At 47.6% G+C, this 26642-nt stretch overlaps 1 long non-coding RNA gene across 1 annotated transcript; it reads left to right on the forward strand.

Annotated features, from left to right (window-relative positions):
* The first annotated feature begins 7654 nt into the window (after positions 1–7654).
* LOC146181243 (uncharacterized) lies at positions 7655–26400 on the forward strand. Its single transcript, XR_014700428.1, has 3 exons — positions 7655–7823; positions 7903–7978; positions 26345–26400. It is a non-coding gene; the product is annotated as an uncharacterized LOC146181243 (long non-coding RNA).
* Positions 26401–26642: the final 242 nt, after the last annotated feature.

Raw genomic sequence — 26642 nt, forward strand, 5'->3', positions numbered from 1 at the left:
TACCCAAAGCAGAGTAAAGGATACCATGTCCTGCCAGTCAACGTGGTGCTGTGGTAGTTACGTCCACCTTACCCCCTCCCCTGCAAAATTCTTACTCTTATCCATCTGCATAAGTTTCTTCGCACCTTGACATGCTTCAATTCTTCTGGAATCCATAACCATCGGTTACCGCCGACATTCTGCTGTCACCTGCTACGCTAGCTTTCACCTGAAATCTAAATTGTAACTATGCTACCTTCAAGTATCCTCCGAATGCATTTTATGTCCTTCCCATGTCTATATATTCTTCTAGATTTTGGCTTGAATGTCAATAATTTCAGTTCGTTCCCTGGCCCACTTTGTTCGCATTCTTTATCTTAATGTTACACCTACCATTTTCCGCTCCGTTCCACCTTGACTACTCTGCCCAAGGATGCGGGATAGAATCCGGCCGTGTCGGCCGCTTTTCGATGGAGGTGAAAAGCAAAGGCGGCCTCGTGCTGTGCGATGTCGGTGCACGTTAAAGAAACGTAGGTGGTCGAAATTCCAGAGGCCTTTTGGCTCCTCTCAGAGTACGTCGATTTGAGACATTAAAGCCCATAACCTTAACAAATATTCCACTTCACTGCTCTCTGCACTGGTCTGTGTTTAAGCAGAACCCTCATCCTTAGCTTCTTAGGTTCTACGTTAATGCCCTATATGTGTGTGGCCGGAAGTTGCTATTAATGGATACAGGTAAGCTGCTAGTCATGATATGCAGGTAGGCTTCATATGCGCGCGCCTTCTCGATTTCATTCTCCCGCTTGTTTCCTTGTCGTGGTCCAGATTTTCGGTTATGGCATGTATTTCTTTACAACTTCCGACGCCTCGCTACCCGCTCTAATCAGCGTGTCTTTTTTTGAGGCTGTGTAACTACACCATTGTTTTGCATGTTACTTTTGAGTCCTATACCTCTGGTTCATCTACCTAGATAATGAAACATTATTTGCAGTTAGGCTTCTGCGTTACTTACCAGTGCAATGTAACTAGCGGGTGTTCGCCTATATTATGTTTAAGGGTATTCTAGGTGGCGGGACAGGGCAGGGTGCGATATCCGAACCGTATATAAATTGCGGACGGCTGATTTGGAACCACTGGCAAAGACGGTAGTATCGGGATTGGACAGGACAAATGCATAAGCCGGCTCCTGCAAGCGGAGGCGTGTTAGCGGCGGCCGTTCTAAGGTGAGAATTTGAATCAATGGATGATTGGATATGAGACGAGCTAGGGGAATGTCTTAATGAATCGACATTGCGAACGTTCACGGCATTGAAATTGCGTTTTTAAGCGCTTGTACAACTTTTTGACATCGTTATTTATTTGCATACGATATACCACATGTGCGATGTCATTTTGGCAGCTAGGTGAAAACAAGCGCGTTTCCCACGTTTTCTTTTCAGCACATTCGGGAGCGTTCCGGCACAAAAAGACACAGAATGGAGCAATGCGGTAGGACACTGCTCCCACAAAGCGCAATATGAGTAAGAATATGCTTACCTTTGCAGGTGATTGCGTCAGCAGTGAAGTACGCTGTCCTCCTTCGTATCACCGGCACCGAACCAACGAGTGCGATTTCAGCGCAAATGCAATGTAGAAGGCGCATATACTCTTAGTCACGCAGAAAAAAAAAAAAGATCATCCATGCCTTCTTTCGAACATCTCAAACATGACCCGGTGCAGCAGTCCTTCCGCCTGAGCAAAGCAAGAAGAAGCCCGGACATTTGCCGACACGATAAATGCCCGTTTCCGTTAAAGACCACATGTAGAAGGCACTTCACAAGCGTACACACTTCTGTAACACATATGCATGCGAAACGCAACACATTTCACGAGGGTAAACAATCGAAGAAGCACATTCAGCATTCGCCGAAACGTGGTCGAAACGCTCCCCACAATGCTAACGGACATATTGTGAAATTTGAAAAGAGCGTGCGTAGCTACCGGCAGCCTCATGGCGGTGAAATTTTGTTTCAGTTTCAGTTGCATTGTTAAAAAGCACTTGTGTGTAATTTTAATTTTAGCGTTATTTTTGGTCCTTTATTTAGGTGTTGGGTTGTATTAGCAGCGCCGCTTATGTATAAAAGGCTACGAAGTTACGCAGCCATATACCCCCAGCATGTTAGGTGACATTGCTTGCCCGTAACACCCTAAGGCATAATCTCCAACCAAAGCACCCCTTTGGTATGCAAGAGGTGATTTCCAATGGCACGAACACCCTAGACTCAGGGAGAGTAAGGGTTTTTTAAATTAGACAAATGCCCAAAAAGGTGTTTTTGTTTTTACAATGTAGGGTTTAACGATGCAAAGCGGCTCCTCAAGCTGTGAGGGGCACCGTAATGGAGGGATTGTGAAGATTCGGTCATGAGGGAGCCTTTAACCTGCATTGACATCGCATAGGACGCAAGCGCTTTGCTTCTCGTGTCCATTAAAAACCAGCCGCAACAGCAGGGATCGAACACGCGTCTCTGGGGTCAGCAGCCACTGTGGAGGGGAGCCGCCGCTACGAACGCAAATCACGGTACATTTTTGCCTTGTAACGGGGAGATGTGTAGTTTATGATTAATAATTTAGGGCATGCCCGGACTAGAAATGTAAAGCCGAGAAAAAAACGAAAAAATAAACAAGGCCAGCTTAAAATAAAAGCTAGATGTTTTCTAATATCCGAATGCAATTTTTGAGGTTTTATAAGTGCTTACTTCCAATTCAACTCCATTTTTGCTTTTAAAAATGTTACCATTTCAATCTTCGCGTGAAGAAATGTCTGCAGTAAATGGCTACCATAGCAGTTTCTGCCGTAAATTTTCAGGCGTTCCGTACGATCTAAAGAGACAGGTTTCATAGTAATCTTTCCATTATCGGTTGCGAATACTTCAATTGACGAATGAACTAGATCTGACGGAAGCAATGTATAATGTGCTCTGTATACGCAGTTTTCTGCTACAGACCACGCACTAGCTGGGTTTACATTCATCTTGAAGCCACACACTGAGCACTTGTTCTTGAAGGCCGCATACATATATTTGGGGAATGGCAAACTTGGCGCTTTTGCCGTTCTGATGTGGACGGCAACAAACGTGCTTTTCTCTTTCAATTTAAGCTTGATATTAAAGAGTTCAAGATTTCTTTGCCATAGATCAATGATGCTTACAGCACGTTTTCGACAGGCACCGTGGTTTCAGTTTCGACCACACGTAATGATCTCGCCTAATGTCGACGCTGAAAAAAAAAAAAAAAAACAGAGAATTGCAGTGAAAATACATATTTGTCATTTTTGCGCATTGAAGATGTTAAGCGATTGCGTCAGAAGTGTGTTGATTTTCAAGCGGGCTGATATATGCCAGCGCCTTTGTGAGCACTTTGAGTTCGTCGAAAGCAATTTTTTCGCAAGCAAACCTTTGCAGCGAGCTTTCGCACACCATGTAAACGGAAAGCCAAGAACATTTACTTGAAATATAGGACTTGAGTTGGTTTGTATGGTTTAACGTCCCACATCGACTCAGGGTACGAAAGACGCACTAAATAAATTAGTTGAAAGCCGACAAATAATTGCAGCAAGGATAAAAAAAAGAGAGGCGCTGCGGCTGGCTGAAAGCAACGATATATTGTTTGTCGTGTTGTGCGCTCCTCTGAGTATTTTTTTATATTTAACATGAAGAGGTCACTAAGATGAATTTTTCAAATTTTTCACTATTGCCGCTGACCACTGAGATTTTGATTCGTTGTTTTTGAACAATCGCCAGCATATCGCCCTTATTGCTGTGATTGTGGCGCACGGAACGATTTGTTTGTGAATGGTCGTTGTCGCGAGACGCGGCTTTGTGATTTTCCTTTGTCGCTAAAAACGCGCCCGGATGTATCTCTAATGGTTCCAGGTACTGGTATCTGTTTTTATAATGTTGCAGATCGTTCTGGTCATCTTTGCGACTTTCTCTACATGTTTCTTCACTGATTTGAAATCGAGCGCTGAACAGCAGGGCAAGCCTTGTTAGTTGAACGACCGGCGAGCACGATTGCGGCTTTAATTTGACGCCGCATAGTTGTCCAATCCTTTTGCGGGTGCTGGTCAGCCCAATAAGGATTTCCTTACACTTTAGCGCTAGTCGCTTCTTTTCTCACCTACGGCATTGCCACTGCCACGTGAAAATATTCAGTTTTGAGCCATGCGCTTCTCATTAATTTGGAGCTCTTGCTACAATAAAACAAGCACAGTTTTTTCTACTCACGTACCTTCTACGGGATTTTTTTCAGCATTTAAAGAAAGCGAGAAAGGGCAAGAAATAACATTAATAACACGTGTCAAGGAATTTGGCAGGGCGTAATGTAAGACTAATTCCCCATTATTCCCTCTTTTCTGGCGACCTGAATCTCTTGGATTGATAAAAAAGCATGAAATTTGAAATATCAGAAAAAAAAAATGTCCCGCAACTGCGCTCTTGCGCTGCCGCATTGTAGCACTGCCAAGCGCGTTTTGAATCAACCTGCATAGTAACCATTTTACATCTTTAGGATGCTAAAAGAGTGCTCCTGCAAAATACGCCCACTAAAGAACCCTTCGAGCACCCTGATATTTGATATATAGAGCCTTAATTTATGACTAAATGTTGTCAAAACACGCTTGATTGTGTGCAGCGTGTGGAAATAGTGTGGAAGGATGAAAAACGTTTCAGTTCAGTTCAGGCGTTCAGTCGTGTCCGACTCTTCGTGACCCTATGGACCATGTCACGCCACGCTTTCCGGTCTCTCACTATCTTCTTAACATCACATAGCTTCATCTGCAATGCCTCGAGAATGCCATCTAACCATCGCGTTCGCTGCCTACCCCTTCTCCGGCGACCCTCAACCTTTCCCAACATCAAATCTTTCTCCAGCGACTCCTCTCTTCTCATCAGATGACCAAAGTAGCTGAGCTTTAACTTTAGAATTTGACCCTCCAATGAGCAGTCAGGGTTTATGGTCGACAATATCGACTGATTTGATCTTCTGGCAGTCCAAGGAACTCTTAAGAGTCTTCGCCAGCACCACAATTCAAACGCGTCAATTCTTCGGCGGTCAGCCTTTTTCACAGTCCAACTCTCGCATCCATACATCACAACTGGAAAGACCATAGCACGGGTTATACGGATCTTGGTTGGCAGACTAATGTCTCTGCTCTTTACTAGGCGGTCAAGGCTAACCATTGCTCTCTTTCCCAGAAGCAGGCGTCTCCTAATTTCATGGCTGCAGTCTCCTTCCGAGGTAATCTTGGCTCCCAAGAACAGAAAATCTGTCACAGCTTCCACTTCTTGTCCATTGATGCTCCAGGACTTGATAGGGCAAGACGCCATGATCTTCGTCTTTTTAATGTTCAGTTTAAGCCCAAACTTCTCACTCTCTTCTTGTACGCGCATCAGAAGTCTCTTGAGTTCCACTTCACTTTCTGCCATTAAAGTGGTATCATCCGCATATCTAAGGTTGTTGATACGTTTTCCAGCAATCTTCACTCCAGCTGACGACTCGTCCAGACCAGCCTTCCTCATGATGCACTCTGCATATAGGTTAAATAGGCAGGGCGACAGTATGCAGCCTTGCCTCACCCCTTTCTCAATCGGAAACCAATCAGTAAGACCATGCCCAGTTCTGACTGTGGCCTCTTGCCCTTCATAAAGGTTCCTGAGGAGACAGATGAGGTGAATTGGAACTCCCATCTCTTGGAGAGCTTGCCACAATCTGCTGTGATCTACGCAGTCAAACGCTTTTGCATAATCAATAAAGCAGAAGTAAATGGGTTTCTGGAACTCTCTTGCTTTTTCCATGATCCAGCGAAGGTTGGCAATTTGGTCTCTAGTTCCTCTGCCCTTGCGAAACCCAGCTTGCACGTCCGGAAGCTCCCGATCCACATACTGCTGCAGCCTACCTTGCAGGATTTTTAACATCACCTTGCTAGCATGCGAAATAAGCGCGATCGTGCGGTAGTTGGAACAATCTTTGGCACTGCCTTTCTTTGGAATGGGGATGTAAACTGACCTCCTCCAATCCTGTGGCCACTGCAGGGTTGTCCAAATCTTTTGACATAATGTATGCAGTGTGTTAACAGCGTCATGGTTGAGGTTTTGAAGCAACTCAGCTGGAATACCATCAATTCCGCTAGCTTTGTTCTTAGCAAGGCTGGCTAAGGCCCATTCAACTTCACTCTTCAGGATGCCCGGCTCGAGATCAGTAATCACAACCGTCCTATGTTGGGTTTGCAGAAAACGTTTGAAAAACGTTTACTCAGAAATAAATACACATTGCATTTAAATACATACGTATACATTATACAAAATAAACGAAGCCGGAGCCGCAGAAAGGCACCTCCAGTGACCCTCAGTTCTTTCGAAGCCCAACTGTAGAAGGAAGATTTGTTTAAATTGCTCACCTGAATAGGATTTTCGTAGCATACACTTTCCAAGATTACTCGGCATATTGAGCACCCCAAACGCGCCAGCCTTATCTAAAGTGAACATACCACGTCAGTAATCTCCCGCTTTATTAACAGTCTCCCTTCTAGCGTGATATTTCCCTTATATTCAAGTACGTAGAAGTAATTATATTGCCATATGCCTAGCGCCGCGCGGCCGCCGTGCTTGGTGCCGACGACGACGAAGCGTTTGTTGGCTCGAGAGGCGCGCTGGTGCTGGACACTGTCATCGCAGCTGGAAGCAAACCTGACTCTCGGGTCTTACCTTCACGGTACCGTGTACCTTCACGGCTCCCTGTCTTGAGTCGTGGCTTGGGTCGTGACATTGGTGGAGGTGCTGGGTGTGTGGCATTATTCCCCCCCCCCCCCCCCCCCCGCGAAAGGGGAGCCGCGAATATCATATAACAAGGCACATAATCTTTTTAACTGAGACCTTCGAATTAAAGAGTTTCTCGTATTTGCTGATTAAATTTATATTTTGTTTCGATTCTGTTAAACGAACAGCCGCAAAAGTATATCTTCAAAAATCTCTATTTTATTCACATCTAAACCAAAGCATAAACGATGGAAAAAGGAGAGATGCCTGCAGAGACACCCGGTGTAAAATCGTTGACAGCCACACCTAGGACAGCGAAAAAAGTGCAAGCCTTGCATCTGCAAAAAAAAGCAAAGGACCATATTTACAGTACAGCTTTTATACCGACATTCCAGGGATCACGCTACAGCAGATATAAAAATACTTTAGGATATGTGCAAGAGAAAATAAAACATCAATGTAAACATTATCCGGCCTCACTGCTAGCATTTTCGCAATTCGAAGACGGTCAACCTCTTCGTACACTGCAACTAATAGCTCTGGAACAAAACAGCGAACTGCAGTACGATATATTTTCGGTGCAGTGCTAGCGCTTACTAGGCCAACGCTGGTATCGAGCAGAGTGCAAACGAAGCGACCTGAATCAAGTTTGAAAACGACGCCTGGTTAGCTTTAAGTCGGGGATTAACAGATTACCTGCAGCCCTAACAGCATATTGCATGGCAGCCGGGACCGCAAAGGGCAACAGTACATCTGCTAAGACTAAGAAGAAAGCTGAGTCGAGGGGTTTCTTTCTTCCTTTCTCTCTTTATTTATTTCTTTCTTTATTTGAGTCATTCTTTCTTTATTTATTTGTTCCTTTATTTTCCATTACAGAAACGAGAGAACAGCGTTGTGAAATGTTCAAGCAAAGACGAAATAAACAAAGTAAACCTCAAGTCGCTCAACATGACAAAGCTCTAAAGTAAGCTGTGCTTGAAGCTGTGGTGTTAAAAGTTCAAGGCGATCGAACAAGCGATCATCGAGCAGTCGAAGAAACGGCCACCTGCAGTGGTTAGACTTGCTTGTCTTTTCTTTAATCGCAAAATTTGAATTCACTCATAATCTAGCATATTTGCACCTTTTTTTTCAGACCTCCTGGATGTTGCAGTCATGAGGATCACCCCACTGATCGTCAGATAATCCACAGCTGTCCAAGCCATTTTCATGTAAGGGGGCTTAAGTCTTACCAGTTGAATTCGCAAGATATATTTGCTGCAGAACGTGGAAATTGTAAGGATATATTTGTATCGGAGGAATTTAATTTATACCTTTAACTTCACATATGTTGAGAGAAAATGGCACCAGTTACGTTTTAAATACTTCGCGTCCCACAGCTGGCAGTTATTCACACATAGAAAACCGATGACTACACTTTAGTCAGTAAGAAAGTTCCAGAAGAATATGAATTTATCAGCATGATGTCATTCTACATCCAGTTTGCATCGTATTGAATAAGTGCTTTCAGTAGCTGATTTTATTATTTTTTTATCAAACCAGAGCTAAATATTGTGTAGAAAGGGGTTTTATCAGGATTTAACGATGTGGAAGCAGCTCAGTACAAACAGGTGCAATTAACACCTATATAATACAAATTTAGCTTTTGTACTGCATGATCAAGACTCTCCAGCTCTCGCCACGCTTTGCAATGTGCACTGTGGTGAGTGCACTGAAGAAGCACACGTTTTCAACATCTTCATTGAGCACCAGCGCCTATTGTCTACGGGAAATGCAGAAGGACATTGTTTGCTAGGAGAAAACTGGCTCTTCATTATCTGTTATTAACACGAAACATTCACTGAGCTAATTGTACCAGAGCAGCTCTTCTTGGAGATGTACTTTATACACTAGGAGCAGTTGTGAAAACATTTATGAACAAGATTGTCAAAAATGCATAAAATGTTGATTTCAACTTTTATAAGTGCAAATGTTTTGTGGCATATTTATACAGTCCAGTCTATATTTAGGTACTGAGCACTACTTAGTTCTGAGAACCCACATTTGAGATAATGCAAGCTAGGTATACTAGTTTTCCTCATGGCGTGTGGGCAGCAAAAGCCGATACATGTGCTAAGTGTCAACAAATAAAATTTCTGACTGTTCTGCACACGCCGTTTTGCTACTGTCTTTTACAAATAGACTCTGGCTCAAGATGGTGCTGCCACAGCCTGAAACGCATGCTGTGCAATGTCTGTAAACTTTCGTTTGGGTTCAAAGCGTGAAAGTACATTATAATTCTGGCTGGCTGTTCGAAGAAATGTTACTTCTACTGGACACATTCTCAGATTCAGCCATGTATGGAATAGATTTAGCATGTTGATGCTACAAACCGGTCTGGTGCTTGGATGCAGATGATATCTGAACTATTATTTAGACTGTATGATGTAAGAAGTTTGTTTAATTTTTCCGCCTGTATGACTCATGTTACCTACGCACCACTTAAAGTTTTATTTATATTGCGGCAAAACCTTCAAAACTGTATTTGTTGTTTTTTAGCAGCCGCCGTAACACGTGCGCCGGCGCCAGAAACGAAAGACGTGTGGTGCTCGTAGTTCTTCATTTTAGTGCTGCCTTTATTTTTTGTTTATTCTGCGCTTTTTACGGTGCTTCAGGTGTCCAGCAGCGAGCGGTAACGTAAAACTCAACAGGGTCGGTTATCCAAGAAACGACGGTGACCTCATGCCGCCGTGCACCCAGAAATGCACTGCTCATCCGCGTGAAGCTGTCAAGGAAGTGAAATTAGCACTTAATTGATAGCGTGAATGTTTTACACGGAGTATTGTGTATCGAAAATGGATGGCATTAGTTGCTTGGGGCTTCGAATAGCCGACCATGGCCGTAACTAGAGGCGCATGGGAAGCGCACCTGGCAGCGGACACTAATCTCTATGGCGAGTGCGCTGTGTCGCTTTGTGACTGCTTTTCTCCGGGCATGATTTGCCGGAAGTAAAAAAAATTGCCGCTCTTGTTCCTGGCTCAGATGCATATCCGACTTATTCTACGACTCTACGCCTCTTGCCGTTAATCCCAAATAGCTCACCAAGGGTAATGCTGTAAGCCACGTTGCTTACATTTACAAATTTCAGTCTTAAACATTCGGCAACTACCGCACTAACGCGTTCACTCGCTCAATTCCCTCCTTGACTAGAAAGCGCTAGTGAACATGACACGGGTTTTTCCTGTCGCTATCCGAACTTCGCATCGTGTGTCCGCGAATCATTCGCGGAGATTGTACATTTTTGTAGCGTCTCTCGATCTCCTGGCAGAACATCCTTGTGACTTTAACACAGCCTTACACTGCAGCAGTTCCAGGTGATTATTTGTAAGAAAGTTCTCCAAGAAACTTTGTGCCTGTCGAATATGCAAATATTTGTTCGTTATGCATTTTTTTCTTAAGGGTGTGTTCAGATAAGAACGGTCATCGAGGTTCTATGACCACGTTTTGTTTTTCAATGAAATATTTATATGTAGAGGGAAAATGTCTCGACAAAAAGAAACTGGAATTAATTTTGGAAGATACGGCGTTGTTTTCTCGGAAAAAATCGCATATCATTGCAGTTGGAAAACGCTGTCCTTGCTTTTTCAAGGAGTTGAAAGTTAGGAAAGCATGTACACTAAATTTATGTAACTTGTACTGTTATAGTAGATATTAAAAACATGTTTTATTGTTGCAGTTCATTTAGTAAAAAATCGCGAACATTGCTCCAGAAGCAGTTCTTTACAAAAACGTCAATTTTTAACCAAATACGGGCATGATGCGTTATGTTTTTAGCCTTAAGTTTATTGCCGTTGCAGAGAGAGGGCCGTTCAAAACGTTCGCTCGGGTTCTCAAGGAACAGGCCGTGCCGTGCAATTTCGGAGCCTAACGCGATTCTTTAATCAGATATTAGATAGCGTTTGGCACAAATAACACAAAATTGCACAAGAAAATGCTACAAGAAAAATCTTTAATTTTGTCCTAAGCTGAAAAGTTGTGCAAGATCGCAGAATCTTTAGCATAGCGCAAAGAGGTCTGCAACGCGGACCACGGTTGCGGAACCCGGAAGCGTCGATGCTCTTTCAAGTTCTGAGCCTCACGGTGGAAGCAAAAGGGGTTAAGAGGGCAGGAAGCCGCACGATTGCAAGACGTGCAATCGACGGAACAATCCTAGAGAGTGTCCAGGTTACGGGAAAAAGTATAATAAATTCCTCAAACTTAACACTTTGCGGTTTGCTGTCCAGGAATTTCCCAAATAGGTCAATCAGCTAAAAAAGCAGCGATGATCACTTTGACGATCTGGAGGTTGGAACTGAAGCAGGAAGCAGCAATAACTGGGCAGTGGAATCTAAAGCTGCTGAAAAAATATTTTGTTCAAGGTACCATCAGGTCTCAGTCCAGCCTACTTCTATTCTCGGTTTACCGCAGGGGGCTAGTGGCACACCAGTTCACGCGTACTAGTGCTGTACTGCGAGCGTACAACAGAGGTGCCATATAGCATTTCGGAACGACACCACAGGAGCTGAATTTTTGTACCGCTTCCACTACCATTACGTTTTTTGGCCTCCAAGCCATGGTAGGACAAGATACAAGCGAAGCCCTAGGACCTCTCCGCGCGCATTACATGTCCATTGTAAACACTTCGCAGTAAGAGGCAATTAAGACCTTCAGGCATGTCTTCCAGAAATTAGGCTGCCTATAGCAACATTACATCATGGTCATGCATTGAGATGCGAGGCCAGCCCTCCAACCAGCACGGTGGGTCGTCCTGTGCCAGCGAGAGTCTCTGCGGGAGGGAAATCGAAGAAAGGAGCGGGTGGGCATCACCATGAAGGAGGACGGCCCCACAGGTTGGGTAGGCCTCTTGGTTTTGGGTAAGAAAGATGACAAACATAGGGTTGGCATGGACCCAAGGAAGATAAACCAGCACATAAAAAAACTGCTTTACCAGCTGCCAAATCTCGAGATCATGAAGGTGCACAGGCCGGGGCTACCTACTTCATTTGTTTAGATGCTAAGTGTGGTTTTGACCAGATACCCCTAGATGAGAAGACATCTAAAATTTTCACCTTTTCTACCTCGTTCGCAAGGTACCGTTATCTCCGCAGCCATTCGGCATCTCATCAGCGCCCGAAGTTTTTCATAAACAAAGGAGCGAAGTCTTCGAAGTCTTTCTTGTTACACACTTGTACATCGATGATAGTTTGGTGAAAGGGATGACCAGGAAAGAACATGATGAAATACTAGTGTAAATGGTGAAAGCGGCTGGAAAAGCAGGTATAACATTCAACAGAAAAAAAGCACGTTTGGTGGCACTGAATTGCAGTTTCTAGATGACATCATTTTAAACAGAGGCACCTCGCCTAACCCAAAACTCGTCAAACGCTTGCTTGAAATGCCTGTGCCGAAAAGCAAACATGAAATCCCCATCCATGCTCGATATGCTGAACTATTTCGGCAAATACGTGCCGCGCGTGTCTGAAAGAACCGCAAAACTGAGAGCGCTTATCAAATCTCGCTCAGAATTCGAGCAGACTGAAAGCAACCCGCGAGCGTGGAAAACGTTATCACATATTCTAAGCACGGCACCAGTTCTAGCAATTTCTGATCCCCAGAAGCAATCTAAGATAACCTGCGATGCGTCAAAAGGCGGTGTGGGTGTAGCAGTTTTGCAGCTTTCAATGGCATGTAGGGACCGGTGGCATATGCATCCCATGCCCTGACTCAAGTTGAACAATGGTATGCGCAGATTGAAAAGGAGGAGCTCAGCATTTTACTTGGCTGTGATAAATTTCTACAAATTGTATATCGACCGATAATTTTCATCGAGGCGGATCATAAACCTCTACTGTCCATAGATGCGAAATCAATTTGTGACATGTCGCCGTGGCTCCAAGCTTTTTTATAAACAGCTCATGTACGACTTCGTAGTGCAGTACGTTCTTGGCAAGCATCGAATCTTGCCAGACATGCTGTCACGATTATCTCCACTTAAGCCAGCGTCCGTTCTGGTGCCCCGGATGACGTAGAGGACACGCAGTAGCGGTCTTGGGCTACTCAGCAACGGACATAATGCTCCAAAAACTGGCCGATGAAACTACACGAGACGAGTACCTTGGGGAAATCATTAACAGGTTATCAACCAGTGAGAGGCTACAAGAGGAAGTGAAGCCCTTTTAATATGTGCTTTCAGGATAAATGGTGTACTACAGAAAGGCATAAAAGTGGTCATATCAAGAACTAACCGCCGTAACATTCAAGCAAGAATTCATACGGAGCATCTGGGACTGCAGAAATGCAAAGAAAGGCACGCCGCCTGGTTTCTTGGCCTGGTCTGAGCAGTGACATCACTGTACTGATCCAGAGTTACCCCACCTGTCCAACATTTTCTTGCAAGCAACCACAAGAACTGTTGCTCATGCGCCCTTTCCCTGAGTGTGAATGGTATCGAGTAGTGTGGATATCTTTTTTCTTTTGGTGCAACTTCATACATCGTGACGTATGATGCACTTGCAAAGAGCGCAACTTCAGAACTCAGCGCCAAGTTCGCATAGTATAAGGGATCGCTTCAGTTGTGCGCAGAAAACGAACCACAATGTTCAAGCCACGAGTTCGCTGTATTCGACGGAAAATACAATTTCACTCACGTAACATTTAGTTCCCATTATACGTAATCCAACGGATTGGCAGAGAAGGGCATGCAGGTTGAGAAATGTGTCATGATAAAATGTGGAGACGCAGGGAAGGACTGGTGGCAAAGGCTCCTTGCCTACCACTGCACACCCTTGGAGGATGGCCGACATCTAAGAGCTAATCTTCCAGATTTTGGTACGGCACCGAAAGCCGAAGACAGCGCCATCAGAAAAGCAACGGTAAGCCCTACGATCTTTGAATAAAGGATCTTGTGACGGTAGGGGACAAAACATGGTCTAACAAAGCAAATGTCGTCGCCCCTCCGGCTCCTAGGTCCTACGAGGTACAAACAGAAGATCGTAGGTTGTTTACATGCAAAAGAAGGCACCTTCTTCAAACTCTGGAGGAATATGCATCGGACACCAGGGATGAAAATTGTGACTTCGCTCGATCGCGAGCTAGTGGGCCCCAGCACGCCTCCTTCAAACAGTATTGTTGCTCAATCAGTGATACAATCAGCTTGCTCACCCAAACAAGTCTTCCGCCGGAAACAAAGCACCCGCAAGTACAGAGGGCGATTCCCAATCTTCTGATGCTAAGCCGACGTCTGTCCCAAGAAGATCAGCACGTGCAGTCAAGCCAACGCAACGCTTTCATTACGACGCTAGTTTTAATCATGTAGCCTGAACTCTCATTTTTAGTACCCTTCAGGGGATATATCAGAAAGGAGCAGTAGTACCTTACTATCAGCGCCTGCCACGGCTTGTATAAAAAGACCTGGGAATAACTCATTCTCGTTAGTCTTGTTTCTGCCACTACCTAGTCGCCTCGATCGCTTGATAGCCTCACGTCACGACCCAAATCAAGAGTGGCTTTTTCATTGCGGCGATTCACAACCCAACCGTTTAGAAATTTCGTGCTAAATTTAAGGCGGTGTATTGGCTTCTTAGGCTCCAGGACGTCACACCATATGTCTGAATCTTAAGCATGATATCTGCTGCTATCTTGTCAGCAAGTAAATCAAATTTATTCAGGAACTTTGCCTCAATTACAACAATTTTTTCGCAAGTTCGGGGCATGCAGGCACCTTACAGGACAGTTACTGAGCGTAAGAATGCATACTGCAGTACGGTATGTACGATTTCAGCCACACTTTGGCAGCAGAAATATCGAGCAAAACTACTAAACCTAGCCCCTGAAATTTCGCGAACATCACAGGTGAAAGAACTGCATCAGGGACTTCGCGTCGCAGCTGCCAAAAGCTCTCTCTATTGCTAAATTGTAGGTCGGTCGGTCGGTCGGTCGGTCGGTCGGTCGGTCGGTCGGTCGGTCGGTCGGTCGGTCGGTCGGTCGGTCGGTCGGTCGGTCGGTCGGTTGGTTGGTTGGTTGGTTGGTTGGTTGGTTGGTTGGTTGGTTGAACAACTATAACTTTCATCGGAACCGGACGTCCTCTTCCTCGTTGCCAGCACGCGTGCCGGGGAAGATGAGGAGTCGTGCGCCCGCGGATTAGAGGCTGGAAGGTAGCCCTTGGCTTGTTGCGGCCTCTTACGCTAGACGGACTTTGCGGTGTTGGATCGCAGGGTCCGAGCTTCGCAGCACGGTATCCGAGTCTTCTCTACATGTTATATTTGGTCATATCCCTGGAGATTGTGGGCACTACCAAACTATGTGTCGAGGGTCCCTCTCGCCCCACACTGTTTGCACTGATCATTGGCCCTAAGGTCTGGTAGCGCGTGAAACACCCAAACCGGGTTCATGAAGGTATTAGTTTGAAGTCATCTCCAAGCGATAGCTTCTCTATTATTTAGGCTAACATCTGGCGGAGGTACCAGTCTACGTTCCAATTTATATTGGTTGATGATTTCCCCGTAATTTTGCAGACACTCGTCGTATGCTCAGTGTTTGGGGGCTCCACGGCTACCCGGAAGTAGAGAGCTCGAGCTAGCTCGTGAGCCGCATCGTTACCAGGGACGGCAGCGTGAGTGGGTGTCCAAATTAACGGATTTTTCCTATTCAGCGTTCTTTGGGTGAATAGTTTTGCTGCCTTCGGCGATATCCTTCCCTTTCCAAATTTTGAATGGCAGTTTTGCTGTCGCTAATTATGAACTTTGATTCCATTCTTACGCAAGCTATCGCTATCGCAACTTTCTCCGCCGTCTCTACATTGCGGCCTCTGATGGTTGCCGCGGATACCGGCGCCCCTCCGCCATCGACTACCGAGGCCGCCGCCGCACCTGTTCTGCCACTTGCCGCATCAACGTAGTCTACTTCCTTCGCTCCCATGTTCTTGAACCATCGCTCTAGAGTTTCGGCTCATCTGGCCCTTTTTCGACATTAAATTCTGGATGCACGTTGTGGGGATTCTCACGGGACTGCGGCTCCGCTCTGAGAACCGAGGCCACACCGCTAGCTCTGACCACAGCCGTGGCCGTGAAAAACGACACACCGAGGCAAACATAGCCAGCGGGCCAAGTTGTTTATTGGGAACGCCCAATGTTCTTCCTCGGTGTCGTAGCAGCCTCTGCGCGCTACGGCGTGGCGGCGTCGTCTCCCTGGGTGAAGCTGCTGTCCACCGAGATGAGAGGGGAGGAGGAAGCAGGGGCCGTTCTCTCACCCCCGCCCTCTCCGCCACAGCGCAAGGGGAAGGAGGCCAAGAGGGGAAAGATGAGGGCTCCCAGAGAGAAAGAGAGGGTGTTCGCCGCGTCGTGCAGGCGAAGGAAATCTTGAATTCCCACACCCTTCTTCCCTTAATCATGACCTCCACCTGGGCGCCGTTTTCCCCTTTGAAGCTGTACGGCTGATCCCTCAGCAGGTCCATGCCGCCGAACAGGCAGCCAAAGCAGGAACGGCCGCCCCCGCGTCGGGCTGGCTCCGCGTGCAGGCCGCACAAATCCCCGCCGCTGCCCTCGCGGGGATGAAGAGGGGGCGAAGTCCGCTAGCCCGCCATCCGGTTGCGGGCCGCCGGCACGCCCGCAGTGCGCTGATCGCCTACGACCGCGCCGACTCCCCGCACGTCGTCAATCAGGGCAGCAGGATCCGTCCCTCCGCGTACAGGAACCACTCCGGCCTGCATACCTACACGGGCCGGGTTCTTCTCCAATTCGAGCTCGAATGCGAGCTTTTTTCGGGGACTGCTGTATGCCTGCGCAGCCATTGAGCTGGTAGACTAAACATCACCTTCGCCGCTCTCGCCGCCTGAATGCAGACAGCGTGGCCATTTCGCCCGGAGTGCCGGTGTCATAAATACGGCCTGTCGGCGGGCTAGGTCCCTCTGAATGTGCTCAGCACAGGCTTCTCGTACAGGAACAATGCCGGCTTGTGTATCGACACGTGCCGGATAGTTTCACACGAGACCGCTCGTGCCCTTGCGGTTGACATTAGGCGATTGCGCCTACCTTCCGCACTGTATCATCGCGGAAAGGACTGCCTTCCCTTATATCCGCTCGCGCGAACTCGCGCTTCTGGCGTTTGTCCATCGTCAGCTCAAGCTGCACAGGCAGCCGACGCCGCCGGCGCTGCTCTGCGTGCGTGACCTCCACGCTCGGAGCACTCCCACTTCTTTCATCGATCAGGCTGACGGAGGGTGTAGCGATACCCACGGAGTAGCTGTGCGCGTGATCTCATATGCGCAGCATTTGACAGTCCTTCAGCGATTTCGCTGGCTGTGGGTGCTACAGAGCCGCTGCTTGAGTGATTGCACTTGCGCGGCATTTTTCCCGTTGTCGCAGCGACTGCGCTGGATTCGGGTTTTGCAGCGGTGCCCGTAGAGACCGCTCTGGGGATCGCTTGCCTATGCGCTGTTATGCGCATGCAGGGTCCGCTTCTACAGTTACTTTCAAAGGAAGTACTGTTGGCATGGGTCTGCCGATTCCGCCCGACCGCGGGCCTTTCTGCTTTGCAGCCGCGAAACAATCTCAGCAACCTCTAACGGTCCCACCCATCTGGGCGCTCGACTCGTCGTGATCTCGCGGTCACGTCGCTGAGTGCGTAAGCATAGCTAGCCATAGGACTTGCAATGTTCTTACCGCGGCTGCGGTTCGCCTTTCCATTAGCGTTGGCCGTAATGTCGCGCAATTACTTTGCGTAGTCGTCGACACTGGTCTCGACCTTTGCGTTCATGCGCAGAGCTAAGGAAATGGCGTGCCAGTGCACATTCCGGTAGTTATGCGATTGCGCATATTCACCCTAGAGCGGCTCTATATTCCGATATCGGCGCTCGCTCCTTTGCGAATAACGGCTTTTCTGCCCTCATTTGAGGCGTTATTGCCTAGCACGTATGTAGCAAAGCTTAATCATAGACCAGCAGGAAGTCTCCAACTCACTCGTAGTAATACCAGCTAATCTAGAGTTCACTAACGCCAACCACAGTACAAGTGGCTTCACAGCGCAATTTGGCCTGCATCGTCGCGGGGTTCTGTCTCTTCAATAAGACTAGCGACCCTCTTACGACAAAATAAAAAATATGAGCCTTCCTACTAACCCCTGACAGCTCTTAACTGCTGAACGCAAGCTGAAGTGGGTGTCCCCACTCTTGCGAGATGCACGTGCTTTGGAGGTTTCTGCAATAGGGCGCTCCCCGCTGCGACCTCCTTCCGCAAATTTGGTGTACTACGGCTCCTAGTGACATCGCACAGGCGACTATAGCTCACGCTTCCTTTCCGAACGGCATTTGGCTGCTCGTGAACTGACCTGCCGAATGCGAGTGACCTCACTGCATATCCATGCGACGCCGCTCCAGTAAACTTGGCTGTCGACTCTCCTGAGCAGGTAAACTTTGAACCTGTGCTCGGCGCGCTTCGGCAGTGCTCTAACCCGCATTCTCCGCCGTACAGAGAGCGCGGTTTTAAGCCAACGGACAAAACGGACTTACCGCATCGGCGGTTCTGGGCGGAGGTAGGCAAACGGACACATATCGTGAGCTGGACCAACGGGCCGGCTTTCCCGAGCGGGTGTAAGGGGGTAGCGTAGGCAACTGGCAGTAGCTTGACGAGTAGCTCAGGTAAGAATGACTCGTTCGGTGGACCACACCTGCGATTTCACTGGAGGCGTATCGCAATAGCGGTTGGAAGCCCCTGCCATCGGGCTAGGCTTCGCATACCAGCCAGGATCGCCCAGCCGACTTCAGACGACTTAGTGCGTGGAATTCCACCATTCTTCGTGAGCTAGCCTCCCCAACTGGACCGCCAGTGGGGCCCCCCGTTGGGCGCCATTTGTGGGGATTCTCTACGGGGCTGCGGCTCCGCTCTGAGAACCGAGGCCACACCGCTACCTCTGACCACAGCCGTGGCCGTGAAGAACGACACACCGAGGCAAACATAGCCAGCGGGCCAAGTTGTTTATTGGGAACGCCCAATGTTCTTCCTCGGTGTCATAGCAGCATCCGCGCGCTACGGCGTCGCGCCGTCGTCTCCCTGGGTGTTGTTTCTGATTTATTTGTAGGAAGGGAAAGGCGCAGTAACTGTCTCACTTGTTTTCTGTGGACACCGCAACTGCGCTGCAAGGAAAGGGAGGAAGGTGGGAGTGAAAGTGGAAAGAGAGAAAGAGGAGCCGTAGTGGAGAACTACGGAGTAATTTCGACCACCTGGGGATCTTTAACGTGCGCTGACATCGCACAGCACACGACGCCTCTTCGTTTCGCCTCCATCGAAACGCAGCCGCCGAGGTGGGGTTGGAACCCGGGAACTCCGGCACAGTAGTCGGGCGTCTTATCACTGCACCACCCCGGCGGGGCGTCGTCTCCCTGGGTGAAGCTGCTGTCCACCGAGATGAGAGGGTAGGAGGAATGAGGGGCCGTTCTCTGACCGCCGCCCTCTCCGCCACAGCACCAGGGGAAGGAGGCCAAGAGGGGAAAGATGAGGGATCCTCGAGATAAAGAGAGGGTGTTCGCCGCGTCGTGCGGGCGAAGGAAATCTTGAATTCCCACAACGTTTCTAGGGGAAATTGGGGGAGACTATCAAGGCGTTCCTGCTTTCCCTACTAATTGGGCCTTTTTTGAACACCTGTCTAGGTTGAGACCTACTTTCGCACGGATCACTCTGCCCGTCTCGGTCGTGCTTAGTCTGTTTAACTGGTAGACGCTCTGCCTCCGCCCATTCTGCCCACGTGTTATGCATCCCGAGCTCGAGCGGTCGTTCGCTCGAGGTACCCATGGGCAGTCCTAGCGTCTTCGTATCGCATCTTCGGATCAGGCAGTGTAATTTATCTTTATCTCCGTCCTCGATGTCCAAATAGGGCGTGGAGTAACTGGTTCTGTTTATTACGTACGCCTGGATTATTTTAGCAAATTTTTCGCCTTGAGGCCTCTTCCTTTAGTGGCGACCCTCCTTAAAGGGACACTAAAGACAGCCAAAGATGGTATGAAAATCTAATAAAGTACATTTTGTGACACTGTCGCCGCATATCCGGCAGCAAAATTCGAATAATTGCTGAGATATTGCGATAAGAAGTTCAGGTTTTTTCTTGTTCCCGCCGGTCGAATTCAAACTGTGCCCTCCAACTACGTAGTTGGAGTTCAGTGACGCACACTATGTCGTAAGCGGAGACTCCGTGATAGCTAGCGAGCCGGCGCGGCCTGCGGCGTCGCATCCCTCAAGGGCCAACATGGCAACAGCGTACTCGCAATGACGGCCTCAGCCGAAATAAATAAAACGATGAAGAGAGTAATTTACCGAGCGATGGATCCAGAAAGGAAGAAAAAAAACATAGAGCGCTTGTAATGCACAATACTTTATATGTTTCTCAAGCTTTTGCGCTCCTTCTTGCACTAAACCGAGCCCTCGGTCATCACAACGCTTCCTGACATATTTACATACAAATAAGATTTAGTTACCAGCAAAATAGTGTCCTCGCTGCTGGGCTTGTCAGTTTTGAAGCTTCGTCGCACTTTTTTCCTTCAAGGTTTGTGCTACAGCTCCGTGTTCAGCGAAAATTACGTCCACGGTAGCAGAACATGACCGAAGTGCCGGCGCCACTACATTTGCCAGCGCTGTGAAATTCCACATGTTAAAATGGATCCAGTGCACAATATAGTGCGCATAGGCATCCAGAACATTGGTTGCAAGACGTGAGAGCAGGCAGCATGCGGCGATGATCAAGAAGTTGTAATTTTTAGACTGGCAGCAAAAACCCTTTATTGTAAATGGGGGGGGGGGGGGGGTTCATAGGAAGGGAAAGGCGAAGTATCTGTCACACTTGCAGCTGTGGACACCTGAACCGCGCTGTAAGGGAAGGGAGGAAGGTGGGAGTGAAAGTGGATAGAGAGAAAGAGGAGCCGCAGTGGAGGGCTGCGGAGTAATTTCGACCACCTGGGGATCTTTAACGTGCGCTGACATCGCACAGCACACGGACGCCTCTTCCGTGGGGCCATGACATAAAAACTAGAAACATTTCCAAGGTTGCCATGGCGCGGCGTAGCCGAGCGGTTAGCGCCGAACCTTACGGAGCAAGCAGTAGCGAGTTCGAGTCTCAACCCTACCGGCAGTTTTTCTTTTTTTTTTGCAAATCGATTTTTTTTAATCTTTTGTAATGTATTTCTGGTGCTTCGTTATTTTTAGTTTTTACTTTTTACCCGAGGCCATTTTTTCGCCGGGCGACGAGCGCAATATATCGACGCTCTCCTTGGTATGAGCGGCAAGTATGCCCCTTTTGTTTACGACGCCTGCAAATAGAACGTTGAAGGTCTTGTTGACGCAGTATATGTTGGTCAGATGAGCCATGATTTAGTGAAAAAATGAATAAGTTAAGTTAAATTGGTTCACAGGAAGGGAAAGGCGCGGTAACTGTCACACTTGCTCTGTGGACACCCGAACCGCGCCGTAAGGGAAGGGAGGAAGGTGGGAGTGAAAGTGGAAAGAGAGAAAGGGGAGCCGTAGTGGAGGGCTACGGAGTAATTTCGACCACCTGGGGATCTTTAACGTGCGCTGACATCGCACAGCACACGGACGCCACTTCGTTTCGCCTCCATCGAAACGCAGCCGCCGAGGTCGGGTTCGAACCCGGGAACTCCGGCACAGTAGTCGGGCGTCTTACCACTGCGCCACCCCGGCGGGGCTGAAAAATTGAATGATAATGCGTTTTTCCTTCGGTACTTAGCATATGTATGCTTTTCGTGGCGTACGTAGCTGCAGTCAAGCGGTCAGGTCGCAGTCGAAGCGGCAACGGCGGCGATATGTTGGCGCAGAAGTGTGAACGAAGGAGCGTGTCGGCGGTAGCGGATTTCGCTCGCTCGTGCCTCCGAATGCTCAAATGGGAACCATCAAGGCACATCTGCTGCTCCAAGCTCGTAATTCAGGCGCTGCAGGTTCAAACAAACTATCCGAGTGCGCACGAAATGCCTGAGCCGAAACATAACCAAAACTGAAGTGGGCGCCTGTGGCGCCTCCAAGTATATTTTTGTATTTGCCTTGCAACGTTTACGTTGTCTTTTCACCGTCGTTTACGTATGATAAAAGCGTGTTATCATGTTTGAGAAAAAAACGTACTACCGCATTCAAACATGCAATGTAATTCGCATTTGTCAGCCTCCGGGATCCCTAGCGCGTCACGTGATTTGTAGTTGCGAGCCTCGGCCGTTTGGCTGTAATGGCGATACCTGTATTTCTGTTATTCTTCTTTACTACCTTATAACAGCTCTGTTTTCAGTAAGAGTGGTCTTTTTGTAATCAGGAACTGGCATTCTATCGATGCAAACCCACTTCCTTTCTCTCTTTAGTGTCCCTTTAAGAAGCCGATGGTTTGCCTCTAGTAAGTTTCTAAATTCTTCAGTACCTCACAGTTATGACCGTGAGACTGGATGACCATTCCCAAAATCCTGATCTGATCTACTTTTGGCAACCGGTAGCCCTCTACCTGAGTATGAAACTCCCCGCTATTTTGAAGCGGGGGTACTTTTGGTTACATACGAAGAACTCTCATTTTTGCGGGCAGCACGAAAGTCCCCTTTCATCCTCGACAATTCGACAATGATGTCGGTTGCTGCATGCAGGCGTTCCTCCGTACTCACATTGCTTACCTGGTTTATCCAAAGGTTGATATCGTCCGCATACATGCTAAACTTTATCACCTTGATTTGGTTTAGTTTACTCAGGAGGCCCCTTATCGTCACGTTGGATACGAAGGGTGATAGCACTGAGCCCTGCAGCGTGCCTTTGCTTCCTAACTCTATCGTGGGAGATTCTAAATTTTAAAATATCATTATCATCATCATCAGCCTCACTATACCCACTGCAGGGCGAAGGCCTCTCCCATATTTCTTCAATTAACCCGGCTCTGTGCTAGCTGCATCCACTTGACCCCTGCGAACTTCTCAGCCTCATCCACCGGCCTAACGTTCTGCCTCCCCCTGCTACGCTTTCCATCCCTTGGAAGCCAGTTTGTTACCCTAAGCGACAAATCGGTTATCCTCTCTTCGCACCACATGTCCTGCCCATGCCCATTTCTTCTTCTTAATTTCCACTAAAAGGTCGGTAACTTGAGTTATTTCTCTGACCCACTCTGCACGCTTCCTATTTCTTAATGTTACCCCTACCATTTTTTGTTCCATAGCCCTCTGGGTTGTCCTCAACTTAAATAGACACCTCTTGGTTAGCCTCCACGTTTCAGCCCCATAGGTGAGTACAGGTAAGATGCAACTATTGTATACTTTCCTCTTGAGCGATACCGGTAAGCTGCTAGTCAAAATCTGCGAGTGCTTGCCAAATGCGCTCCATCCCAATCTTATTCTCCTTGTTATTTCCTTTTCATGATCCGGATCTGCGGTTACTACCTGTCCTAAGCATACATATTCGCCTACTACTTCCAGTACATCGCTAGCTAATGTAAACTGCTGTTCCTTCCGAAGGCTGTTGAACATTAGCTTAGTCTTCTGCATATTGATTTTCAAGCCTACCTTTCTACTTTTCCTGTCTAGGCCATGAATCATTATTTGCAGTTCTTCCCCCGAGTTGCTTAGCAAGGCAAAATATCATGCAAGCTTTTCTGCCCAATAAGAAGTCTTTTATGTAGTTGCACGTTCGCTCCCCTCTTCCGAGCACTTCGAGCCCTTCGAGGATAGCCTCGTGCCTGATATTGTCGAAGGCTTTGGTGAGGCCTAGGCCCAGGATCACTTTGACGTTTTTAAATCGCGAGTCTATGAAATCGTTTTAATCGCAGCAATACGGCCTGCATGCACAATTGCGGTCGGAAACCGACCATCTCGTGCGGCCACAGGTCCGTTTTGTTCCATGAAGCTCGTTAATCTCGTGTGAACTACGTGCTCCAGCAACTTTCCTATGCATGAGTTTAGGGAAATTGGTGTCATATTTTCCAATTGCGGCGGTTTGCCCCGTTTGGGTATTAGTAATATGTTTGCCGTTTTCCAATTATCTAGCAACTGGCTCGCTTCCCAAACCTTTCCAATAAATTCCGTTAGAAGACTAATGGAGGGATCGTCCAGGTTTCTTAGCATTTTATTGGTGATTCCATCAGGGCCCGGGCCTGATTTAGCTTTCAGTCTTACAATTTCAGCCCCCATCTCAGCCTCCGTGATTTTGCACCTCGTTGGGCGCACCCCCGTATCTCGGGAGGTGGGAACGCTGGTTGTCTTCAACGCACATTTTTACTAACGTATTCTTAAACGCCGCGTCGTCTCCTTCGAAGGCGTGTCTGACGTTTGCCAGTTTTAATCCCAATTGAGTTTTTGAATTTCTTCGGAGCAGCAGACACCGAAGCAGGCCCGACGTCTTGGAGAGACTCATACCTCTTTCCATTTCGTCGCATCTGCTGAACATATGGCGTGAACACCCGTCAAGGTTATGTATATAGTAGGGCCATTTTTTCCATACACCAGCTACATCGGTGTAGCAAATCTCCACTAGCTCCAATGCTGTATTGCTACACTAGTGTAGGTGGTGCAGGTTAGCAAATAGCCATAGTATAACACACGACTTGGTGCCATGTTTTGACGTCAATACAGATTCACCTCTAGCACACGTGGCCGATCGGCCAGCAGTTACCTCTACGCTGTCGTTCCGCTACATACGTTGCAGCCAAAAAGGTGGCAAGGCTGGGCTACTTATCGCTACCATTGCAGCCAAAATTATGGCATACCGTTATGGCACAGAGAATTCATACTGGTGGAAGGCGATTTGGTTCAATATGGAGAACAGAATTTTTGGTCAAGTTATTGCCTAGAGTATGTGAGAGATTTTCACCGACGACTTACAATTCCCGAAATCGTAGAGATGGCAACCTTCGGAGGGCCATGGGTGCCGAATCAGTGGTCGAGATTAACGCCCCTTCGTCGCAGAGGGACATCGCTTCGTCGCAGAGGGACGCCACCACTTTGCAAACACCTTCGGGCGCCGTGGCTACTACCAGTTGTCGTAAAGGAACGTCACTTTGTCAGCCCCCTTGGAGGGCTGTGGCGGCCAAACAAGTGTCGGACTAACAGGAGAGGGTGTTTGCTCTGGTGCTAAGGGGCTTGGATTTGTAGGTCGCCGCCGTTCTCGGCGGGGGATAGCCTTCCACCGAATTTTTATCTTTTGTAGGCCGTCACTGCACCCGCTACCGTTTGGGTGTTGGACGACCGCTGCTGCGACGCGCGTCTTTCTCTCCCTCTTCTTTTCCTTTTTTCTCTTGTGTTCGCACGAGGCTGCGGACTGAGGTGGCTCAGCCACAGTGCCATTAGCAGACCCGTGCATTTTCTTTTCCTTCTTCCTTTAGTCGCAACAACAACAGACCAGTGGTCGCAGAGTGACTCCGCTTTGTCGCATGGAATAAAGTGAAAGAACGGATGCAGCGAGGCGTTGTCACATGAACAGTGTCTGACTCGACACGCTCCGCGTACACCCCAGTGAGGAGGTGTGCGCAACATTCTATTTATCGGCTGACATTACTAATAGACTAATTGTTAAGCCAATAGCCAAAAACATGCTACCATGCAGATATGATGCCCGCAAGAAGACAAGGCCGCAGACCCTTGAAAAACAGTACGAGAACGATCCAAAAGCAGTGTACGTGGATGCAGCTCAACACATCAAAAACGGAGCGTACGTGGCATATGTATGGGCACTGTTAAGTGAGCCTTCAGTAACGCCATAGCATTTCATGCTAGCTCTATATGCTAGGCAGAGGAAGTAGCTATCGCACTGGCAACCGCGGACCCCCCACCAAAACTAGTCTAGCGATTCAAGGAGCGCCGTTCAAAGTTTCGCCAAAAATTGCGCAAGCGCGCTCGCGACGCGAATTCGGTGCAACCGACCTCTCAATCACAACATCAATCTCGTATAGGTTCCGGCTTACGCGGGTGTCACCAAGAAGAAGAAATGGGCCTGTGCCGGAGTATCCGGGTTCGAACCCGACCTCGGCGGTTGCGTTTCGATGGAGGGGAGAGGCGTCGTGTGTTGAGCAATGCCAGCGCACGTTAAAGATCCCCAGGTGGTCGAAATTACTCCGTAGCCCTCCACTACGGCTCCTCTTTTTCTCTATCCACTTTCACTCCCACCTTCCTTCCTTCCTTCCCCAACGGCGCGGTTGAGGTGTCTACAGAAAACAAGCCAGTTACCGCGCCTTTCCCTTCCTATAAACGAATCAGTTTTTTTTTTGTGAATCAGATACCGCGCCTTTTCTTTCTTGGCAACCAATCTTAAACACCTTTCATTCCTCCTATACGGCGTCAGCTTATGCTGCGTAGTGCGGTGTTTGAGGAAGCGGTAAATAAAAGGAACAGCAAAGACACCTGGATCGGACGCTCGGTGGTGGTGCCATTGGTCACGACCGGACATGATGTCATAATGACCATAATGACGTCAGTTCTAATTTATATATATATATATATATATATATATATATATATATATATATATATATATATATATATATATATATATATATATATATAGGTTGTGAGAACATAACGTACTAGACAGTCGTTTTGTTTTCCTACCCAGGTGGGGTCTGTGTCGGCAACATGATCCAAGAAGATTCACTCTTGAGAAAGATCGGTCTCCGATCGAAACGTCGAGTGAAATGAAAAATAAAAAATGTTTACTTTATTGAAGTATATATATATATATATATATATATATATATATGATCGAATGTGACGTAATGATGACGTCCCATCCTGTCATGCCATCACGTCTGGTCAAGGTGACCTACCCCCTATACACAGAGCAACCTCCCGGTTTTAAGACATCTATGTGGGGGGATTTGTTTGTGTGCGTGTGTTGAAACATTATCGCGTCA

Source organism: Amblyomma maculatum, chromosome 8, assembly GCF_055883805.1.
Source record: "Amblyomma maculatum isolate TAMU_Amacu chromosome 8, ASM5588380v1, whole genome shotgun sequence".
Lineage (NCBI taxonomy): Eukaryota > Metazoa > Arthropoda > Arachnida > Ixodida > Ixodidae > Amblyomma > Amblyomma maculatum.